At 44.1% G+C, this 22,086-nt stretch overlaps 1 protein-coding gene across 7 annotated transcripts in view; it reads right to left on the bottom strand.

The window, feature by feature from the left end:
* Positions 1-22,086, bottom strand: part of HECW1 (HECT, C2 and WW domain containing E3 ubiquitin protein ligase 1) — a 268,709-nt gene that overhangs the window by 227,829 nt on the left and 18,794 nt on the right. Inside the window, exon 2 of one of the 7 annotated variants that reach the window (XM_055124932.1) lies at positions 12,689-12,828. The exons of the other annotated variants lie outside the window; for them this stretch is intronic. The gene's annotated coding sequence lies outside the window, so the exon portion shown is untranslated. The remainder of the gene's footprint in view (positions 1-12,688; positions 12,829-22,086) is intronic. 7 annotated transcript variants of the gene reach the window in all.

The following is a 22,086-nucleotide window of genomic DNA, read 5'->3' as shown; positions in this document are numbered from 1 at the left end:
GGAAATAATCTCTCTAGACAAGAAATGAGTGCTGAAAGGAACTAAAGCGATATTCATGATAACCTCGCAGTAGCAGTATTGCAAACTGCAGTGCCTAAAGAGAGACAAAGACAAAGACAGATAGACAAGAAAAGTTTCTGCCACAGAGGCAGACCTGAAGGGGTGCAGGGGGGAATATCGGGACATTGGTGGTGGGAAATGTACACTGGTGAAGGGACATGTGTTAGCACACTGCATGACTAAAAATCATCAACAACTTCATATTTGTGCATCTCATGGTAATTCAATTTTTTAAAAAATCAAAATACCCAGGTAAATTGGACAACTCTGGAAGACGTAATTCTCACAAGCTGCTGCCACCTTTAACTATGCTAGCTTTGAAATCCTCAATCTCAGGCAGATTTTGCTTCATTTTGCTTTGTTTTTGCAGCCAACTCTACCGTGTTCAGAGATTAGTTCTGGCTTAGGGATCAGTCCTGGAGGGCTCAGGGGTCCATATGCAGTGACGGGACCAAACCACAACTGGCCAAATGCAAGGCAAATGCATTAACTTCTATATTCTCCACATAGAGAGAAGGATGTAGTAAAATTAACAAATAAATACACAGTGCCAATGTCAACTTGTTCACATAAATGTCATACTTCACGACAGAGTTGGGGGCTTTTTCTTGTCTGTTTCAGGGCTCCATGACCAGGAATGAAAGCTTCCCAGCTTTCACTGGTAGGTGGTAGGGTTGCTGCTGATCTAGCTGTCCAAACAACCAGCTCTTCTCCAGGAGGAGATGAAGGCTGCAGGCCTAGCTGTTTCGGACCCCGTGCAAGAGCAGAGCACCCCCTCATGTCCATGGTGGTCAAACTCTATGATCTCTCAGAGTTCCTCAGGTCCAGACACAGGATGGCCGGAAGGAAGGCATCTCCCTCACAAATGGGGGGCTGGAGCGATAGTACAGTGAATAGGGCATTTGCTGTGCACGCGACTGACCCGAGTTCAATCCCCAGCCCCAAGCCAGCCAGGAGTAATTCCTGAGTGCAAACCCAGGAGTAAGTCTGAGCATGCTGGGTGTGACCCAAAAGCAAAACCAAAAAAAAAGAACCAAAAAACCCTCATAGATGGGCAGCGCTGATGCCTTCACTGGGAACCTAACTCGTGCTGTGGTGCAGTGGTCCTCAACCTCACACCTGTGGGTCAACACCAGTCAGCAGAGTGGTGGCTGAACTACACAGCCACACAGGAGCATGATCTGCCTCATCTTCTCCTTTGCCTCAGGATTGAGTAGGGTCTCACAGGCTACTCCCCAGGAGCCACACGCAGGCTTTCTATAATGTGTGAGGCCCAACCCTGTCATGTCATTCAGAGGGCGATATTACAGAGGAAAGGTAAATGAAAGGGCCAAATAATCAAGACCTCCAGATGGTCATTTCACAAAACCCCATTTATATAGGACACATGTAACTGGGTTGGTTGGCTCTACAAAACCTCATTTACATAGAACATAACCAATCAGGTGGTAGAAACACCTAAGGGGGAGGGATAGGTAACATATATGAGCACAGGAACAGACAGACTACACGGAAGGATGACAAGACCAGCCACGCACACTACTCAGACAACAGACGACAGAGCAAATCCAGCGGCAAGATGGTGAAGTGTAGGCAGGAGCAAGATGGCCCAGGGTCCAGCTGCAGGGCAGTAGAGTGAGGAAAACAAGCAGGGGAGGGTCAGAGCATGAGTGGGGGGTGGCGAGCAGGGCAGAGAGAAGCTAGAAGAGGAAAGACAATCCTGGACTGACATTCCTGTTTCTGCACCTGCTGCAGCCCAAAGGTGCATACCTAATACCTATGTGAGCTGTTAAAGTGATGGCATCTAGTAGCCGTGTGCCAATCTTATGTGCCATCCACAAAAATTCAGAAACCAGGCCCCCTGCTGTAACTGCCACTATAATGGCAAATACAAACACAAACACAATGGCATGTTTTGCAGCACACTTCATGGTCAGGGTAAGCCTCCTGCTTGGGGTCCCACCACTCGCACAGGAAAGTTTCTGACCCAGGACCACCACTCTGCTGGAGTGCACCCCAACAAAAGGAAAACAACGCCAGGGTCCTCATCATTCTCAAAGCTGCCCTCCACTTGCTGAAGCTGTTGTTGATCGTGAGAGCAATAATAGTCGTCACCACGAAGTCACTGTCCCTGTCATCCCGTTGCTCATCGATTTGCTTGAGTGGGCACCAGAAACGTCTCTCATTGAGAGACTCATTGTTACTGTTTTTGGCATATCCAATACGCACAGGTAGCTTGCCAGGCTCTGCCATGCGGGCTCCATACTCTCAGTAGCTTGCTGGGCTCTCAGAGAGGGGCGGAGGAATCAAACACGGGTCGGCAGCGTGAAAGGCAAAAGCCCAACCGCTGTGCTATCGCTCCAGCCCACCATGAAGTTAAGAAACAAAAACAGTTCCGCTTCTTAAACCCCACTGCTATTCAATCCTAGCTTCCTAGTTCTCAAGTTTGGGAGGGGGCGCTTGGGGGGCTCTGGGAGGGTTTCCAGGGTTTTGGTTTTGGGATTTGCGGGGGTTGGTTTTGTGTCTACAAAAAAAAAAAACAGGCAATACTCAGGGGTTTCTCCTGGCTCTGCACTCAGGCATCACTCCTGGTGGTGCTCAGGGGACCATATGGGATGCTGGGAATCAAATCTGGTCAGCTGTATGCAAGTCAAGTACCCTACATGGTCTGCTATCTCTCCAGCCCATCCAAGTTCTCAAGTTCTCAAATTCTTGATCATAGAAAATGTGTTAGACAGGGAAATCAATGTACTGATTAGTACAGAGCCCGGACAACCATGCCTTGTGCATCATCTCTGAAGGATTAAAACACTGAGGTCAACTGCACCCAAAATATCAGAGGCAAACCAGGGCCGGATGAAAATTCTTGTGGTCAGGTTTTGTGCGTCTGACTGTGGTCGCTCATTTTGTGCATCTGACTATGCCCGATGTAATCTAAGTACTCAGTATGTCCCAGCTGTTATCAAGAATTTTTATTTCCTAAGTTCCTTACAGATTGAAAAATCTGTTTTCTAAAACTTGAACTTCACACAAACACAAGATATTAAATCCAAAGAAAAATGTCAAAATGTTCAGATACATTTTCAGAAAGAAACATTTTATGGAAAACACTGGCCCCTGGGCACAGCCGACAGCCATGTGTGGCTCAATTCCAGCTGCAACAGCATTCCAAGTTTGACCACCAGTGACCCATATCTGGATCAGGACTTGTGACTAAGAGGTACGCTTCCTGATGAGACTGCAGGATCGAGAGTTTCCCTGACTCCACTGAGTGGGGACCAGCAAAGAGCTGCACAACTAGAGGCCCAAGTTCAGGTGGTCGTGTAGAGTGGGGGATCAAACTTGGGTCCTTGTGTTATACAGGAAATAAGGAGGGGCAAGAAACCAAAACCTGTTAATCCCTTATTTCCACATGCTATCTGATTGGTTGTTTTCATATGTGTAAACTGGTTGGTCAGTTCCACAAATCCTCATTTAATAAGGTACAATTGATCAGATGGGGCAGGAGTACGGATAACCTACCTAAGTGCAAGTCACTGGGTAGTGGGGTCTCTGGTATGGTGTGATTGCTGAGCTTACTCTCTCAAATGTGGAGGATGCTGTTGGCACTGCCATATGTGATGAAAAATTAGGTCAGAGTGCTCATCCTACTTACCGCCCACAGGAAAAAAAAAAGCAAATCTGTTGCAACATACTTGGTAGCACACATGAGGAAATCTACAGTGATCTAGAAAAACATCTTTTGGTGGCTATGGCAGACCGACAACAGCTTTGAGGTAAGCCAGAATGGACGCTTCTCTCCCAAGCTGTACTGATGGCCCTGAGGGATTCTGACCACTAGTCCTCCAATCCCTTGTTGACCTGCACATGAGGAATGGAATCCCTCCTACAGTCCAGTGTCCACTCAGACAGGACCTTAGGACCAAGGGCTCCTTGCCAGTAACACTTCTTTTTCAAAAATTCTTCCACATATTCCCCTTTATTTCTTCCCTTAACATACTGGCACTCCCTTCCCTTCAGCAAACATGCACTTCATGAAGTTTCTTAGATTGGCAAATAAAACCATATATTCAGTGCCCTTTCTCCCTTTTTCCTGAATCAGTATGAATTGACTCATGCCTTATGCAACTGATTATGGCAGTGACTTTAATTCAGAGGTGCCTACCCATACAAAAGTATGTTCTGGGGGGTTGGAGCTATAGGACAGCTGCAAGAATGCTTGCCCTGCACACAACTGACCTGGGTCCAATCCCCAGCACACTATATACTCCCCTGGGCCTGCCAAGAGTGATTCCTGAGTGCAGAGCCAATTGTAAGCCCTGGACACTCCTGAAAATGGCCCCCAAACAAATAAACAAAACAGTATGCTGTTTCCACATCCACAAACATCCAGTCCTAGCCCTGGGTGTTCACTCGTGAGACATGCCCCAAATGACAGAGATGTTTGGGCTTGGGGAGAGTAAAGCACCTGCCACCAGATATTATTTTGTTAATGTTTCAGAGGAGAAATCAACAAACAGTTCCACTTGATATACCCAGGGGCATATCAAGTGCCTGGCGATGATATGCCCATCATATTCATCATGCCCATCATATATATCTGATGAAAACTTGGAAAAATTTTGATCTGCAGTCTAAGAAATGTCTATGGGGGAGGGGGTGGGAGAGAGGTGGTCAAGTATAAATTGGGAAATCAAGAAACATAGCCAGAAGAGGAAGGAAAAACTATGATAGGGAATTAGGTAGGTTTTTCAAAAGGATAATCAAGGATGGGAGGGTCCCCTACATTCCGTTCTTCTATGCCCTATTAGGCATAGAAGGATATCATTGGTTTGTCCTTTCTCTCTTGCCACAAAGAGTTTGGGTTTATCTGGTAATAATCTCTAAACATTTTAAGATAACATTGATATGTCCTGTTCTCCTTGCCACAAGGAGCTTAGGTATATCAGGTCACACCCATCAAAGTGCTCCCGAGTCATTTCCATTCCTTTGTCTATCTGTAACCACTTCTCTATGCTCTCTTCCCCAACCAGTTGATCAGCTTTTCCCCCTAATCAGACTCTGTTAATTTGTAAGGTCAGACCTTTCTAGGACAATGAACTTGTATTGTTAATATTGCCTTGCTCCTCTCCTTGTGTCTTTTGAATAATTTACTTTAAAGCAATGTCCTTTTTGTAAGGACAAAGAAAGATAGTTGTTTTTTTCTCTATTATTTATTTTTTATTAATTTATTCTTTTATTGAATCACCATGTGGAAAGTTACAAAGCTTTCAGGTTTAAGTCTCAGTCATACAATGCTCGAACACCCATCCCTTCACCAGTGCACATACTCCACCACCAAGAATCACAGTATACCTCCCCCCTTCCCCCCACTTCCCCAGGCCCCCACCCCACATGTGTAACTAGTAAATTTCACTTTACTTTCACTTTACTTTACATTCAATATTTCAACAAAAAACTCACTATTATTGATTTGGAGTTTCTCCCCCCTAAAGTCGATCTGCTGAAAAGAAAGCATTTGATAATTTGTTTTCCATTGCTGAGAATGAAGAGATATGAGGTCGAGAGGCCGCACTAGCAGCCGCACGGTTTTGGATTTCTGCATTTTAATATTTTAGTAACTAAGTCCAGAGAAATATGTCAGAAATTGCAACATTGTAAGCTTGTACCTCTCAGCTACTTTATATTCCACATATGAGTGCGATCTTCGATCTTTCTATGTCTGTCTCTTTCTTTCTGACTCATATCACTCAGCATGATACTTTCCATGTTGATGCACTTATATGCAAATTTCATGACTTCATGTTTTCTGACAGCTACGTAGTATTCCATTGTGTAGATATACCAGAGTTTCTTTAGCCAGTCATCTGTTTTTGGGCACTCTGGTTTTTTCCATGTTGTGTCTATTGTAAACAGTGCGGCAATGAACATAGAAATGCAGATGTCATCTCTACTATACCTTTTTGCCTCTCCGGGATATATTCCCAGGAGTGGTATTGCTGGAAGAAAGACAGTTGTTAATATGCTTTTGTAACATGGGATTTAATTGGCTTTGAATATTATTCACTCCCGGGCATCTGCTTTCTCGACTTAAGCCTCAGATACCCTTATTTCCTAGCACCCCCAAAAGTAGGGTCCCGACGAGGGACGGGACAGACCCAGGGCAAGCAGTGAGTTATGTGCTACCCTGGCATCGAGATGGGCCTGGCCAAAGCGCCTAATGCTTAACTATATGTTAAGAGCTTGGTCATGGACATGTCATGTCATGATCCAAAAGCAATGATGAGACTAGGACCCTGCTAGGGATAGGAAAGACTAATCTGGCTTGAGCACTGTAGTCTGAGATCGAGATGACCCCAGGAGAGCAATTCTTTATGTTTAATGCATCTCTTGCTATGTCCATACAAAATGATTAATATTATGAATGCTTATATGTTAGTTGGACAAGGAGAAGAGAAACACACTCATGGGATTCCGGTCTTGGGTGGGTGTCCTGCTGAAAGAGAATCTGTCCTGGAAGCAGCATCCCCTGAGGAAAAGAACTTTAACCCTATTGATTGTGACCACACCTATGTGTAAGCCCCAACCCCTCATGCTTGGGGATTTAACTAGACTGAAAGAGTGGCCTGGGTGCCAGTTCCAGTGCCAGATCTAGTGAAGCTAGATCGAGATCCAGATCCAGAGGAGAAGGAGAATGAAGTGGCATGGGGGAGGAAGAAGCAGGAGGAGAATCAGAGGAGAATGGAGATGGGAATGGAATAAACTGCAACTGAGACCAACCAGCCTGGCTCCGTTCCTTCCTTCGCCTGCCTCGTCATCGCCATCAACCTCCCCGAGGTGGGGGAAGCAGCTGGAGACTACTGAATGCAGACAGCAGGAGAGACAGAGCGCTGCTTCCCTGTGCCCGGTGTGCCCCCCCCCTTCTTTTTTGTGTGTTTACACACCCTATGAAGCAAACCTAACACTTGCCAAAACTCCCAGCTTGATGTGCCCTTACTAGCAATCACTCTGAACCAGACTCTCCCATTAGCACCCACAGACCCACTGTACCTACTCCGCACAGAAACACAGTAAAATGATTCAAAACCAGGCCTCGTGGCCAAAGGCGGGCAGCCCTGGTGAATTCAGGCTATCTAGATTTCAAGTCCCCTTCTCCTTGAAGTATGTAAAATTAACAAAATTAGGCCTAGGAAATTTTGCAAAATATTCTGATAAGTATATTACAAGTACTCAAAATGATTTGGAAACACCTGATGCTCATTTTAAATCAAATCCTAACAATAAGTGAAAAATGCACTGTCCGAGATAAGACATAAGCCTTAAGTGTTCAGTCACATCTGATAAATGTTCTCCATGCATCAGAAATTATAACAGCTCCCTCATGCTGACCAGCAAATGATTGGAAGCACTTGGCACACTTCCAGGCTTTTCTAGAGGATAGGATGATAATCTGCACAGCAAAATGCCTCAAACATACCAAACAACAGCAGTGAACCAGGAGCTGATGAAAACCCTATAGTCTTCTGGGGAGGACTTAGAGAAGCTCTTTTAAAATACACTCCAGTGAATTCTGACTCCATAGAAGGAGCGGTTATTCTTAAGGACAAATTCACACAGTCTGCCTAGGACATCAAAAAGTCTGAAACAAGGCCTTAGGTTCTGAGGCCAGCCTGGGGCCTACTGAAACTGTCTTCCTTTTGGTCTGTTACAATGAAAAACTGAAGGAGGTGCACAGGATGCTAAAAGGGAACGAAAGGAGGGCAGAACTTCCTGTGACAGAGCTTAGGACTGCCCAGACACTTCTCTCTTCCCCACGACACCTCCAAGGAAGATGCTACTGCTGCCTTCAGGCAGGACATCGGGAGAACAGGCGCTCAAATAACCCCACACCAGCATCTTGCTCAGGAGATGGGAGGGACCAATGAGTGCAATCCTGTCCCTGATGGGACAGCTGCAGTCCAGGTGGTCTCAGCAGAGGACAAAGAGTCTTTGGGCTTCGAGGAGCTTCTGGAGAGACAATCAGTGTTACATAAGTGGTGTCTTAACACTTCCCATTACTTAACAGTACTCTTTTTTTTTGTTTTTTGTTTTGTTTGTTTTTTTTTTTTTTTCATCACACCCAGCAATGCACAGTGGTTACTCCTGGCTCTGCACTCAGGTATTACTCCTGGCGGTGCTCAGGGGACCAAATGAGATGCTGAGAATCGAACCCGGGTTGGCCTCGTGCAAGGCAAATGCCCTACCTGCTGTGCTATCACTCGAGCCCCTTAACATTACTCTCAATGCTGAGTCCTCAGGTAAGACTACTTACTTCTTTGTGGGCACAGATGTGGCCTGTTCCACGTTAAATTTATATCCAAGTTCCCTGTCTTCCCACACTTGTCCATATAAGTAGATGATGAAAAAAAGTATGGCATATACACACACAGGAATAAAGCAATCCACTGCAACTTGGATGGAACTGAGAAAACTTATGTTAAGTGAAGTCAGGAGAAGGTTCAATACCTAATGATCTCAGTTATGTGTGGTGCTTTCCATAGTATGACAAGGGAACGAAAGGTACCAAAAACGGGCAAACCCTTGGACCTACATTAGCATAAAGAGAAGTCCAAGGAAGGAGAATTAAAATCGGGGAGTAAGAAGAGGCAGACAGAAGTAACTGGTCCCCTTTGGAAAACAATATGGACGCTTCTCAAAAAATTAGAAATTGAGCTACCATTTGATACAGCAATACCACTTCTGGGAATATATCCTGAAGAAACAAAAAAGTATAGTTGAAATGACATCTGCACTTATATGTTCATCGCAGCACTGTTTACAATAGCCAGAATCTGGAAAAAACCTGAGTGCCCGAGAACAGATGACTGGTTAAAGAAACTTTGGTACATCTATACAATGGAACACTGTGCAGCTGTTAGAAAAGATGAAGTCATGAACTTTTCATATAAGTGGATCAACATGGAAAGTATCATGCTAAGTGAAATGAGTCAGAAAGAGAGGGACAGGCATAGAAAGATTGCACTGATCTGTGGAATATAAAATTACAGAGTAGGAGACTAACACCCAAGAATAGTAATATATAATACCAGGAGGTTGACTCCATAGCTTGGAAGCTGGCCTCACATGCTGGAGGAAAGGCATCCCAGATAGAGAAAGGGAACACCAAGTAAAATGTGATTGGAGATCCCGTGTGGGAAGGGAGATGCATGCTGAAAGTAGACTAGAGACTGAATATGATGGCCACCCAATACCCCTATTGCAAACCACAACACCCAAATGGAGAGAGATAGAACAAATTGGAATGCCCTGCCACAGAGGTGGGGTGGGGTGGGGGGATGGGATTGGGGGGTAGGAGGGGTACTGGGTTCATTGGTGGTGGAGAATGGACACTGGTGGAGGGATGGGCTCTCGAACATTGAATGAGGGAAACACAAGCACGAAAATGTGTAAATCTGTAACTGTACCCTGACAGTGACTCACTAATTAAAAAATAAAAATAAAAAAATTAATTTTGGGCTGAGCAATAGCACAGTGGGTAGGGCGTTCGCCTTGCACGAAACAGACCAGGGTTCGATTCCTCCGCACCCCTCAGAGAGCCCGGCAAGCTACCGAGAGTATCCCACCAATACTACAGAGCCTGGCAAGCTACCCGTGGCGTATTCGATATGCCAAAAACAGTAACAAGAAGTCTCACAATGGAGATGTTACTGGTGCCCGCTCGAGCAAAATTGATGAGCAATGGGATGACAATGATACAGTGACAGTGATCTAAATTTTTTAAACTATTTTTAAAGTATTGGAACCATGGGTAGCTACATAACACAATGCTGTATGTATCCCCTGTGATTTGTGGAATGATGGTATTTTTCCTCAGTTCTTTTTTGTGCCTACATAATCTATCTCCCATGATAATCATTTCAGGAGAGATATTATGAAACAGTTGAAGGCCTCATTCTCCCTCAAACAACTGGACACAGCCTTCCCTGTTGTTCAAACTCAGGATGAGGAAATGGAGGAAGTGAACAATGCCATCTGGGCAGGGGGTCCCCTAGTGAGAACCATAAAGGTAAAAAAAGTATGCATCCAGCTCAAGGACCCGAGCAATTCCCAAACACAGGACAATATCCCGTAAAACCCGAAGCAGATGCTGGAGAGATAGTATTGTGGGCATGGTACAAAGCCTTGCATGCAGCAGGCCTGGGTTCTATTCCTGGCACCCCATACAGTCCCTCCATGCTCTGCCAGAATCGATCCCTAAGTAAAGAACCAGGAGTAAGCCCTGAGCACCCGGGGTGGAGTCCAAAAACAAAAAAAAAGAAAAAAACCTGAAGCAAATGCAGACCTGCAGCTAATAACTGACAGACTTTTCTGAAAACTTGTGAATCTATGTGTAATTCTCCAATCTTGGCAGGAAGAAACCCCAGTGAGGAAACAAAAATGATACATAATTTAAGAACAATAAGCAACCCATCATCCAATCAATCCCAACATTTCAACCCATAATAGCCACCTGATCCACATTCCTCCCTCATCCAGTGGCTCATACTATATTTAAAGAATACCTCCTTCTACATTTCTGTAGCAGAAACTCACAATACCCACTTCTGAGCAGGTTATGGGAAAGTAGGCCACACATCTGATCCATTTGTGTGGGCAAGCTCTGAATAAAGATTTGGAGGATTTACTGCTGAAAAAGGGAAAGCCCATCCAATATGCAGATGATCTGTTAATCTGCTCCCTACAGAACAAAGATCATGAAAGAGTACCTTCAAGACCCTTAATTTTCTGACCTTATGGGAAAATAAAGTCACACCCAACTCAGTCAACAATAGATTATATACCTAGACAGACCTCAGAAACCAAGACCTTGGACAAAATAAATAAATAAAATAAAATTCAGGCTACACTTGGCATCCCCATAGCAACATAAAAGCAACTCTGAGCTTTTTGGGGCCTAAGAGGATGTTGTTGATTATGGATCTGGGATATTGGGAAATAGCAAAGACCCCATATACAAGTCTGAAGGATGCAGACGGCATCCCACTCTTGTGGGGACAAGAAGAGAAAATTGTCTTTCTGGCCTTAAAACAAGGGTGTGAAACAAACTCCAACTTTAGCCTTGATAGAATCTTAAAAGTCCTTCTCATTGTTCCTTAAAGGTTAGGCCTAGCATCGGGGGTCTTGATTCAATCAGGCACAGCAAAGGGAGCAGTAGGTTACTTAAAACAAAAAAATTAGATCTGGTTGCAGCAGTATACTTTAGTTGCTTGAAAGCAGGATCTGCCATGACTTTGCTTGCCCAGAAGGCCTTTAAATTGTTCTGAAGGGCCCATAATCATCCACATTCCTCACCAGATAATGTCACTCCTAGACATCAAGGTCATCTTTGGAAGACAAGGTCCTTTTTTTTTTGAAATTTTTTTAAAATTTTCTATTTTATTTTATTTTTATAAAATTGTTCACAGTGATTTATTACATTCAATATTACAACACCAATCTCACCACCATTACACCTTCCCACCACCATTATTTCCTATTTTCCCAACCACCACCCAAGCCTGCCACAATAGCAGGCCAAATTAATTTATTTTGTATTGCTTGTTATGATTCATTCATTAAAAATGATCAAAAAGATTTCCCTAGAAGAAAGTGTGTGTATTCAAAAGAACAAAAGCAATTAGTGCTGGCGTGGATGTGGGAGAAAAGGGACGCTCTTTCACTGTTGGTGGGAATGTCGACTGGTCCAGCCTTTCTGGAAAACAATATGGACAGTCCTTCAAAAACTAGGAATTGAGTTTCCATATGACCCCGCAATACCACTCCTGGGAATATATCCCGAGGATGCATAAAACACAGTAGAAATGACATCTGTACCTATATATTCATTGCAGCGCTGTTCACAATAGCCAAAATCTGGAAACAACCCAAGTGCCCTAAAACAGATGACTGGTTAAAGAAACTTTGGTACTTCTACACAATGGAATACTATGCAGCTGTTAGGAGAGATGAAGTCATGAAATTTGCTTATAAATGGATAAACATGGAGAGTATCATGCTAAGTGAAATGAGTCAGAAAGAGAGGGACAGACATAGAATAACTGCACTCATTTGTAGAGTATAGAATAACATCACATGAGGCTGACACTCAAGGACAGTAGATACAAGGGCCGGGAGGATTGCCCCATAGCTGGACGACTATTTCATGAGCGGAGGGGAGAAGGCAGATGGAATAGAGAAGGGATCACTAAGAAAATGATGGCTGGAGGAACCAGTTGGGATGGGAGATGCATGCTGAACGTAGATAATAGAACAAACATGATGACTTCTCAGTGTCTGTGTTGCAAGCCATAATGCCCAAAAGTAGAGAGAGAGTATGGGGAATATTGTCTGCCATGGAGGCAGGGGAGGGTGGGAAAGGGGGGGTATACCCGGGATATTGGTGGTGGGGAATGTGCACTGGTGGAGGTATGGGTGTTTGATCATTGTGAGATTGTAACCCAAACATGAAAGCTGGTACTATCTCACAGTGATTCAATAAAATAAAATTTTTTAAAAAAAGAAGAAGAAAGTGTGTGAAGACTGTATCTCACCCCGAAGCCATTAAGCTCTTGTATAAGAGATTACTAACCTGGGGCTGGAGCAATAGCATAGCAGGTAGGGCATTTGCCTTGCACGCGGTTGACCTCCTGGGTTCAAATCCCAGCATCCCATATGGTCCCTCGAGCACCGCCTGGAGTAATTCCTGAGTGCATGAGCCAGGAGTGACCCCTGTGCATCGCCGGGTGTGACCCAAAAACCAAAAAAAAAAAAGAGAGAGAGAGAAGAGATTACTAACCTATCATTAAAGATTAAGCCCTGTGTGTTAATATTTTCGTGTTTTTTTTTTCTATTTTCTGGGTCACACCCAGCGATGCACAGGGGTTACTCCTGACTCTCCATTCAGGAATCACTCCTGGCGGTGCTCAGGGGACCATATGGAATGCTGGGAATCAAACTCAGGTCAGCCACATGCAAGGCAAACGCCCTACACTCTGTGCTATCGCTCCAGCCCCTGTGTGTTAATGTTTTCTTAACTGAAATCATTTTTTTCCACTTTACACCCCATCCAATGTGGTTGCAACTCCTAGTATACCAGTGATGCAGAGTAAGAGATGTCACACAGTCGCAAAAGTGACTGCACGCTCCAAGAATTCTAAAATTTTGATGGAGTGATATAACTGGGGTTAAATTTTTAACTAGATGGTGTCTTTGTAGACTTGAAGCATCTTTGCAGCTCGCTGATCTCTTTTAAGATTTATTTATGAGTCTCTGGATCATGGCTGGTTAATGAGCTTATTCGGAGCTAGAAGCATTTCATGGGCATGACTGCCAGGCTTCCAGAAGAACAGGGGGATGGGGAGAGGTATCCATTCCTGACTTCATGAGAGCCTGGAGATTTGGGTCATAAAACCCGCATACCTGAGGTTTTCAACAAATTCATTCATGGATGAGGCTCGCCTGAGCCTATGGGGTCCAGCTGTGAGCATGGTGGTGATTGGGTTCTGGAGGTTTTTGGCTGCCAGGGTTCTGTTTGGGCAAGTAGGGAACTCACCTGCCCCTCTTTAGGGTGGCCTGTATCTGAAATTCAGCCTGGCATGGGGTCTGGAGACATCTCTGCAGCTTGCTGATCTCTTTCAAGATTTTTTTTTGGCTCTTTGGGTCACACCCAGCGATGTTCAGGGGTTGCTCCTGCTCTTCACTCAGGAATCACTCCTGGAGGTGCCAGGGATCAAACCTGTGCCATGTGCAGGGCAAATGCCCTATCTGCTGTACTATCGCTCCGGTCCCCCAAGATTTATTTTAAGACAAGGTTCTTCTTTTGGAAAATCCAAACATGACTCTGAAGCTGTGAACTGCTGTGAATTGCTTTAAATCTGGCTACTTGACTTCCTAAGTCAGGACCTAGCTCACAACTGAACATTATATTCTCCAAACCCTTGAAACATACTTATGCTAGCAGACCTGTCTGAAAGCCCCTGGAAAATCCAGGCATCACTTTGTTTACAGATGAAAGTTCCCTCCTAAAACAAGTCTGGTGTGTGGTGGCCACCCCCTCTGCAGAGGTGGAAAGCAGTGCTCAACCCACGGGTTCTTCAGTCACACGAACCAGACTCACAAGCCTGACCAGAGCCCTGGACCTTAGCAGAGGCAAGATGGACTATGACTTTACAGACTCCAAGTGTACTTTCCTAGTCTTATATGGACAAGCTGCATTTGAAGGAATGGAGATTTCTGATTAAGGCCCACTAAGTACCTCTTTTGGATACTTAAACTATTAAGAACTCTATCACTGCCTACAAGGGTTGCATTTTGCAGTTAGTTAGATACTGCAGAGGTACCTAATGAGTCATCGGAGGTACATCAATGAGTCAGCAGTGAGGTGACTCTGGAAAAGTAGGGGCAACCCAGGAAGTTGAAAAGGCAGACCAGAAGGTACTGGCTGTTGGCAGAGTCTTGGCTATAGTCCCTCAACCAGGTCTTGAGAGATCTGTCCCACACAGAGGAGGAACAATCTCAGCCACTGAAAAGGGCTGGTGGAGAGAAGAACGAGTGATTCTGGACAGGCAATACTATGCATTTTCCCCCCAACCTCTCCTGAGGAAGGTCACCAAGAGCCTACACAACTTTCATTTGGTTAGCGACAGATTACATTCTCAGTCCTGTCTTCATAGGAAAAGGAATTTCTAAGGGCTTAGAACGGTGTGTCAGAGTCGTGAAATCTGTGCTCAGGACAACCACAGGGAGTTCAGCTTCTCCAGTTAATCAGCAGTACACAGAGGCATGGCGCATGTGGTAGAGAGGATTCCCAATTGGACTTTATCCAAGTGCTACTACAAGGTGGGTTCACACATCACCTTTACGGGATGAACGTAGGCATCCCTCAATAGGACCAAAGTGGTACAAGAAGTAACTAAGGCACTTTTTCAGTCAATAATTCCCAGATTTGGATTACTTTCTAGCTTTCAAAATTACAATAGTCCCTTCTCTCACTACAGAGGTAACCCAGCAGGACAAAAAGCTCTAGGGATTAGGTATCATTTTTATTCTACCTCAAAGACACAAAAAATCGGTGACTCCCTCTGGCTTTGCTTCAAATGCACATTCCCCCTTCTACTAACCAGGTTGATTATGAGTACATCTTGCTACAAAGGCATACAAGCTCAGCTCAGCTCATCTTGCTACAAAGGCATACTCTTGTCTCAGTTGATTATGAGTACATCTTGCTACAAAGGCATACTCTTGTCTCAGCTCATTTCAACAGGCTGGAAGAGAGTTTAGGCAGCAAATACTACCAAGTCCAAGCCCAGAGTACTCTCTGGGGAATCTGAGTATTCCCTTTATGCCTCAGAAACCTTTATATTAAAGTTTACCAAGGGTTACCACATTCACAAAAATAACAAGCTCTCAAACAGAGCCCTTTTCTGATCTTCCTACTTCCACATCACCAAGGCTTCCAGGATCCCAAACTGGATCCATCACTTAGAGATGAAGAGGGGCACTGGTCCCTCATACTCAGAAGCTGAGAACCCTCCAGCTCCAGCAGACTGAGGCTCGAGTCAATGAAGATGGTTGACCCTGGCTCGAACGCTGTTTACAAAAACAGAATATACTAACCCCTTCATGTGAGTCCCTTATTCACATATGCGATCTGATTGGTCAAACAAATACTAATTTGCACAGGACATATTCTGATTAGTATGTAAATGGCACAAGTTGCAATCAGATGAGGTGGGGAAATGCAGAATCTATATAAGCACAAGTCACGGGACGAGACGATGGGGGTCTTTGGTGTGGTGGTGGAGTTGCTGAGGTTGCTGTGAAACTGAAGACTCTCTGTCATAGAACCCAGAAAGAAACAGATACAAGAAACAAAGGCACACCTCTAACCCAAGAAATATATTTCCTTGAACCCCAATTAAGGGCTGGAGCAGTAGCACAGCAGGTAGGGCGTTTGCCTTGCATGCAGCAGACCCGGGTTTGATTCCTCCGCCCCTCTCGGAGAGCCCAGCAAGATACCGAGAGTATCTCACCCACACAGCAGAGCCTGGCAAGCTACCCGTGGCGTATTCGATATGCCAAAAACAGTAACAACAAGTTTCACAATAGAGACATAAGTGGTTCCTGCTCGAGCAAGTCGTTCAGTAACGGGATGACAGTGACAGTGACAATGACAGTGAACCCCAATTATGATACTTCTTTTGGCGGAACCACACCCCCACAGGGCTTATATGTATTCACATGACCACAGGTGCCAGGGATGGAACTGGTGGTGGCTATGTGAAAGGCAAGCACTTACACTCCTGTGCTCTCTCTTCGACCCTCACTCTGCCTCTTTTGTCTAATGATAAAATTCCTGAATTTAAAAATGAAATAAAGCAATTAAGATAAAACTCAGCCAAAATGAATTTTTTAAAAAATTTAGGGCTCCTGAGAGACAGTACAAGAGGTAGAGTGCTCACATTGTACATGGTCAGGCCAGGTCTGAATTCCCAACACCACACCTGGTTCCCTGAGCAGCACCAGGAGGGAGCCCCAAGGACAGAGCCAGGGGATTTCCCTGAACACCACCAGGTATGGCCCAAAAAACAAAAACAAAATTTTTTATTAAAAATAAATGAATACACAGCGGGTAGGGCGTTTGCCTTGCATGCAGCCGACCTGGTTCGATCCCCGGCATCCCATATGGTCCCCCAAGCACCGCCAGGAGTAATTCCTGAGTGCAAAGCCAGGAGTAACCCCTGAGCATCGCTGGGTATGACCCCCAAAAAAAAGCAAAAAAAAAAAAAGAATACAGACCTTCTACTTGCTACTTCACCACCTGGCTGATGTGACTAGGCCTATTCTGAATGGGAGGCAGAGCTCCAGCAAGAGGTGAACACTGGACACCCACCCTGTCCAGATGAGGCCCAGTAGCCCCCATACCTGAGCCATATTAAGAGCCCACGTCAAAGCTCTGAAGCGTGAGGCCACACAACAGACCTACTCAACAAACTACATACTGCTTACAGTTGCTTTCCTTGTCATTCTGTGAGGCAGGCAGAGAAGACAGAGAGCAACCTCCAGCTTAATCCCACAGCTTCTTCCAGGGGGTCTAACTACAAAAACTCACCTCCAGCACATCAAGAACACTAGAAAACCAGTGAAGAAAACACAATTCCACCAAGCTCAATAAGCTAAGACAGTATCTATCACTGAAGATGTAAACAACACAAGGAAATCTTTAGACAGTGTTTTCAGTGACATTGTGATGAGGATATTCAATGATTTCAAAGAAACAATAACACAATTCTGAAAAAATTTTTTAAATTTTAAATTTTTTTAAATTTAAAAAAGAAACGATAGTATAGGTCATCAACAAAGCACATGAAAGTATGAAGCAAAATTTTAAAAAATTACAGTCAGAAATGACAGAAATGAAGAATGTGTTAGGTGATATAAAAAGTCAATAGGAGCTCTGAACAGCAGAATAACAAACACTGAGCAAAAGATCAAGAAGCTCTGAGATTAAAAAGGGGGCAACTGCTAGGGGAGCGCAGAAGGTAGAGAACAGCCTGGAAAGAATTGAGCAGCATGCCAGCGAACTGTGGGATGGCTCAAGACGACACTGGAGTCCCTGAAGAACAGGAAAAAAATATGATAAAGAAATAACAGCTAATGGGGCTGGAGCAATAGCACAGCAGGTAGGGCGGTTGCCTTGCATGCGGCTGACCCGGGTTCGATTCCCAGCATCCCATATGGTCCCCTGAGCACCGCCAGGAGTAATTCCTGAGTGCAAAGCCAGGAGTAACCCCTATGCATTGCCAGGTGTGACCCAAAAATAAAAAAAAAATTTTAAAAAAGTTAAGAAATAAAATAAAACTGCTTAAAAAAAAAAAAAGAAAGAAAGAACAGCTAAAGAAAAAAATCAGTAAGAACCTCCCAGAGTTGAGGATTACAGGGACCACACTTCAAGAGGTCTGAAGGGTCCCAGTGAATAGAGACCAAACTAGGAAAACTCCAAGATATATTACTCAAAATGACCAATGGAGACAGAATTTTGAAAACAGCAAGATCAAAAAAGGAACTTACATATAAAGGAAAGCCTATCCAATGTACAGCAGATCCAGCCAACAAGACTCTACAAGAATACGGAAAGATACAGTACAAAAGCGGAACACAATGAGCAACTCACCAAGAATATTATATCCAGCTGGACTGTCACTCAGCTTTGAAGAAACAATACTGAGCTTCATGGACAGACCACAGCTTAGGGAATGTATAGCCTTGAAACCAGTTTGTCAAGAAATGTTAACAGAGCTCCTTTCAAAGGGCACAGAAGCCTCCCATCATGAGGCAGAGCCTGGCACTCACTAATAGTGCAGACGGTCGTCCTCTACTAGATTAAGGAAGGCTTTTAAACACATGTAGCTAATAATGACCAAAATCTGACTTCAACTGATTTATTTTCTGATCATTCTATTTGTCATTCTTTAAAGTTTTATTGGACGAAGTGAAATAAATTTATTATATGTCTGCCAAGAGAGCAGGATAGGGGGTGGCAAGGAACCTGGGGATACTGGTGGAGGGAAAGGGACATTGGTGGTGGGATTGGTATTGGAACATTGAATCCAAAAACAACTCTGTTATGAACTTTTGTAAATCATGGTATCTCAATAAATATTCCTGGGGGAAAAAAATAAATGACTACTAAGCTAAGAACAACAGAGTATTAAACTTATATAATAGGGGAAATCAGAAGTATAAAAAGGAGGAAAATTACAAATAAGAAAGGTATTTCAAGAAAATGTTTAAAAATGGCTTTAATTATGTAATAATATTCAATTAATACAAGCTGGAATATTAAATATTGTCAGAGGGCCAGGGATATGGCTCAGTGGTAGTGCACTTGCCTTGCCTTGCATGTAATGAAGTCCTGGATTCAAATGCCGGCACCAACCACCACAGAGTGTGTGTGTGTGTGTGTGTGTGTGTGTGTGTGTGTGTGTGTGTGAGTGTGAATGTGTGTGTTTGTGTGTGTGTGTTTAAAAGTTATCATGGAAAAGATGCAACAGTATTAAACAGAAAAACAAGTCTCTAAGTAGGAAAACAAGCTCCAATGAATGGTCCCTCCAAGAACACAAATGTCTAAGGGGGTACGGTGCTGCCATCAGGTCAACCTGTACCTGGGGGGTGAGTGTATCAGCAGCCTGACGGTACCTTCAGGCTTCCTGATACCCCCAAATTGCCACTGTGACTTTGACCCGACCCCAACAACTTGGGACCAAGTTTACCAAGAAATTAAACGTCCAAAAGTTAGGTATGTGGGAGCCACACCCACAAACCACCTGCAGCTCAATTATACAACACAGGCAGGGGAAGGGTTGGCGGGGAGAGGGGCAGCAATACTGGGGATTTTGGTGGTGGAAAATATGCACTGCTGAAGGGATGGGTGCTTGATGACTGACTGAAGCTCAAACATGAAAGCTTTATAACTGTATCTCACAATGAATCAAAAAAAGGGGGAAATAATAACAAAATAATAAAATTAACATTCAGAATAGAATTTTTTAAAAAAATAATGTGGAGATGGGTCACCGTCCAGATCACAAGGCTGTTTCTCCTGAAAGGGAGCATAACGTGAGGCCCCATAACCAGGCCACTGGACTCCATTCCAGGCTGTTTCACACGGGGTGCCCCAGAGGGGGACCAGTGAGAGCCTTCCCCGCCCCAAGGGACCCAGCCCCGGCAGCCAACCTCCACAACCCAACCGACACCATGCTCTAGGCCACTTTCCACACGCTCAGGCCGAGCCTCACACGAGTGAAGTCCTACAGAACCCAGGTAATGCAGAACTTTGTGACCTTGGACTCTGGGTTCAACAGGATCAGGAGCAAGCGTAGATCCTCTGCCTGCTTCCCCCAGTCTCCGGTGACCCAGGGGTTATGCCCATAAGCCACCTCCTGCTGGCTCCAGATAATCTCATCATCTGCCACCATCCAGATCACATGGCTGCTTCTCCCTAAAGGGAGCATAACATGAGGCCCGCATAAGCATGCCATCAGTATCCACGGCAGGCTGTTTCACATGGGGCGCCCCAGAGGGGGGCAGGTGAGAGCCATACCCACCCCAGGGGACACAGCCCCGGGAGCCAAAAACCCCCACAACCCAACCTCCTCCATGCTCAAGGCCACTCCCCATGCGCTCGGGCTGAGCCTCACATATGAATAAACATTTTCCTGGACCACACGGCTGCTTTTGCAGCCACGCGACACATCATAAAACACTCCCTACCCATTCTCCATAACTACCACACCACATTTGATGGGGTTCAGATGGTAGCCAACAAATCATAGAGGGAAATATATATAGGCATATATACATATTTTCAGATATATATACCAAAGCTCACATCATCAAAACTTTAACAACATGTTAGTGATATTAAATAGGATGTCTTAATGGCTCCTGCCAAACTAGAACGAACAATCTTCACACTGTTTCCCATATGAACACTTTTTTTGTAAGCATGTTCAGCAGTTCTTCATAACAGACAATATAAAATATACTATTTCAGTTGTGTTTTGGGACAGGGATTGGGGCTTGTAATAGAAACATCCCGAATTTGGTGGTGGGAAGATGTAATGGTGGGGGATTGGTGTTTGAATACTGAATGTAATCAAACATTGTTAACTAACTTATAAAATTTTTTAAAAATTCTAAAAGTAATGTGGAGTTCATGCCCAATTCAATTAGCACTTAATCAGTGGCTGAATAAATAGCAGTGCTCCTACATTTAAAAATAAAACACACAAATATCTAAAACTCACTTCTCCGCACACTTACATGACAAAAGAATCACCTATAATCCAAACAAGTGACCACAAAAGCACAAGAAAATCTCCAATTTTAGTAATTTTTGTTGCTGTATTTATAACAACCAAGGGTTAAAGTTTCAATGACACTTCCCACTAAACACCCTTAGTGTTCACCCTTTCTGAAACTCTTTAATGGAAAAGAATGTCATGCCTGGTGACTCTGAATGCACTGTAGCACTCTGGGGGGCACGTCACTGGACCTCTCCAGAGGGCTGGGGCACATCAGAGCTGCCCGAGGCGGCAACCTGCCCAGCACACCAGTGTGCCGAGTGCCCTAAGAAACCCTGCAGCAACAACATCTGTTTCTCTTTGCTCAGGTACCTTGCACACACACACACACACACACACACATACACACACACACACACACACACACACACCCCTCACATATTTTCCATGAAAAAGTTTACTTTCAATCAAAGCAGTTTTATGGAAAGTACTCTTGAAATAATATCAAGTAAGGTAACAGTCTACAGAGTCAGCTTCTTACTGACAGACACCGCTCTATTTATGCGATTGAGCGAAAAGTAAATGTTAATGTATCAGTGAGGAAGATGATACCGTGGAGGTGGCTGGTAAGAACACATGCAAACAGAAAAATTATGCCTTTTAGAAGAGAAATTCAGCAGCAGCAAGTAACGTGTGTGTGTGTATGTGTGTGTGTATGTGTGTGTGTGTGTGTGTGGTTAAGGGGGAGGTAAGAAATGATTAATGAGTGCCACCAAATGACCCTAAACCAGAATAACAATCACTGTATTGCTATCATTCTGTTGTTCATCAATTTACTCGAGCGGGTGCCAATAACATCTCCATTTGTCCCAGCCCTGAGATTTTAGCTGCCTCTCCTTACTTGTTTTTCCCAACGATTAGAGGCTCTTTTCAGTGTCAGGGGAATGAGACCTGTTATTGTTACTGTATTTGGCATATCGAATATGCCACAGGGAGCTTGCCAGACTCTTCATAAGAATAAAAATATAAAAATATTTTTATAGAATAAAAATACCTGGTGCTTAATGATTAATTTACTGGCAATGTTAGAGCAATTTGTGCTTTAGGAACCAAAACAGTAGTAACCAAAAAAAGGGAACCAAATTAACAAAAGCTCAAGCTCATGCTTTCATTATATAATGAT

This window comes from Sorex araneus, chromosome 2, assembly GCF_027595985.1.
Source record: "Sorex araneus isolate mSorAra2 chromosome 2, mSorAra2.pri, whole genome shotgun sequence".
Classification (NCBI taxonomy): Eukaryota; Metazoa; Chordata; class Mammalia; order Eulipotyphla; family Soricidae; genus Sorex; species Sorex araneus.
Note: the sequence above shows the minus strand (reverse complement) of the source record. Positions and strands in the feature narration are given on the sequence as shown.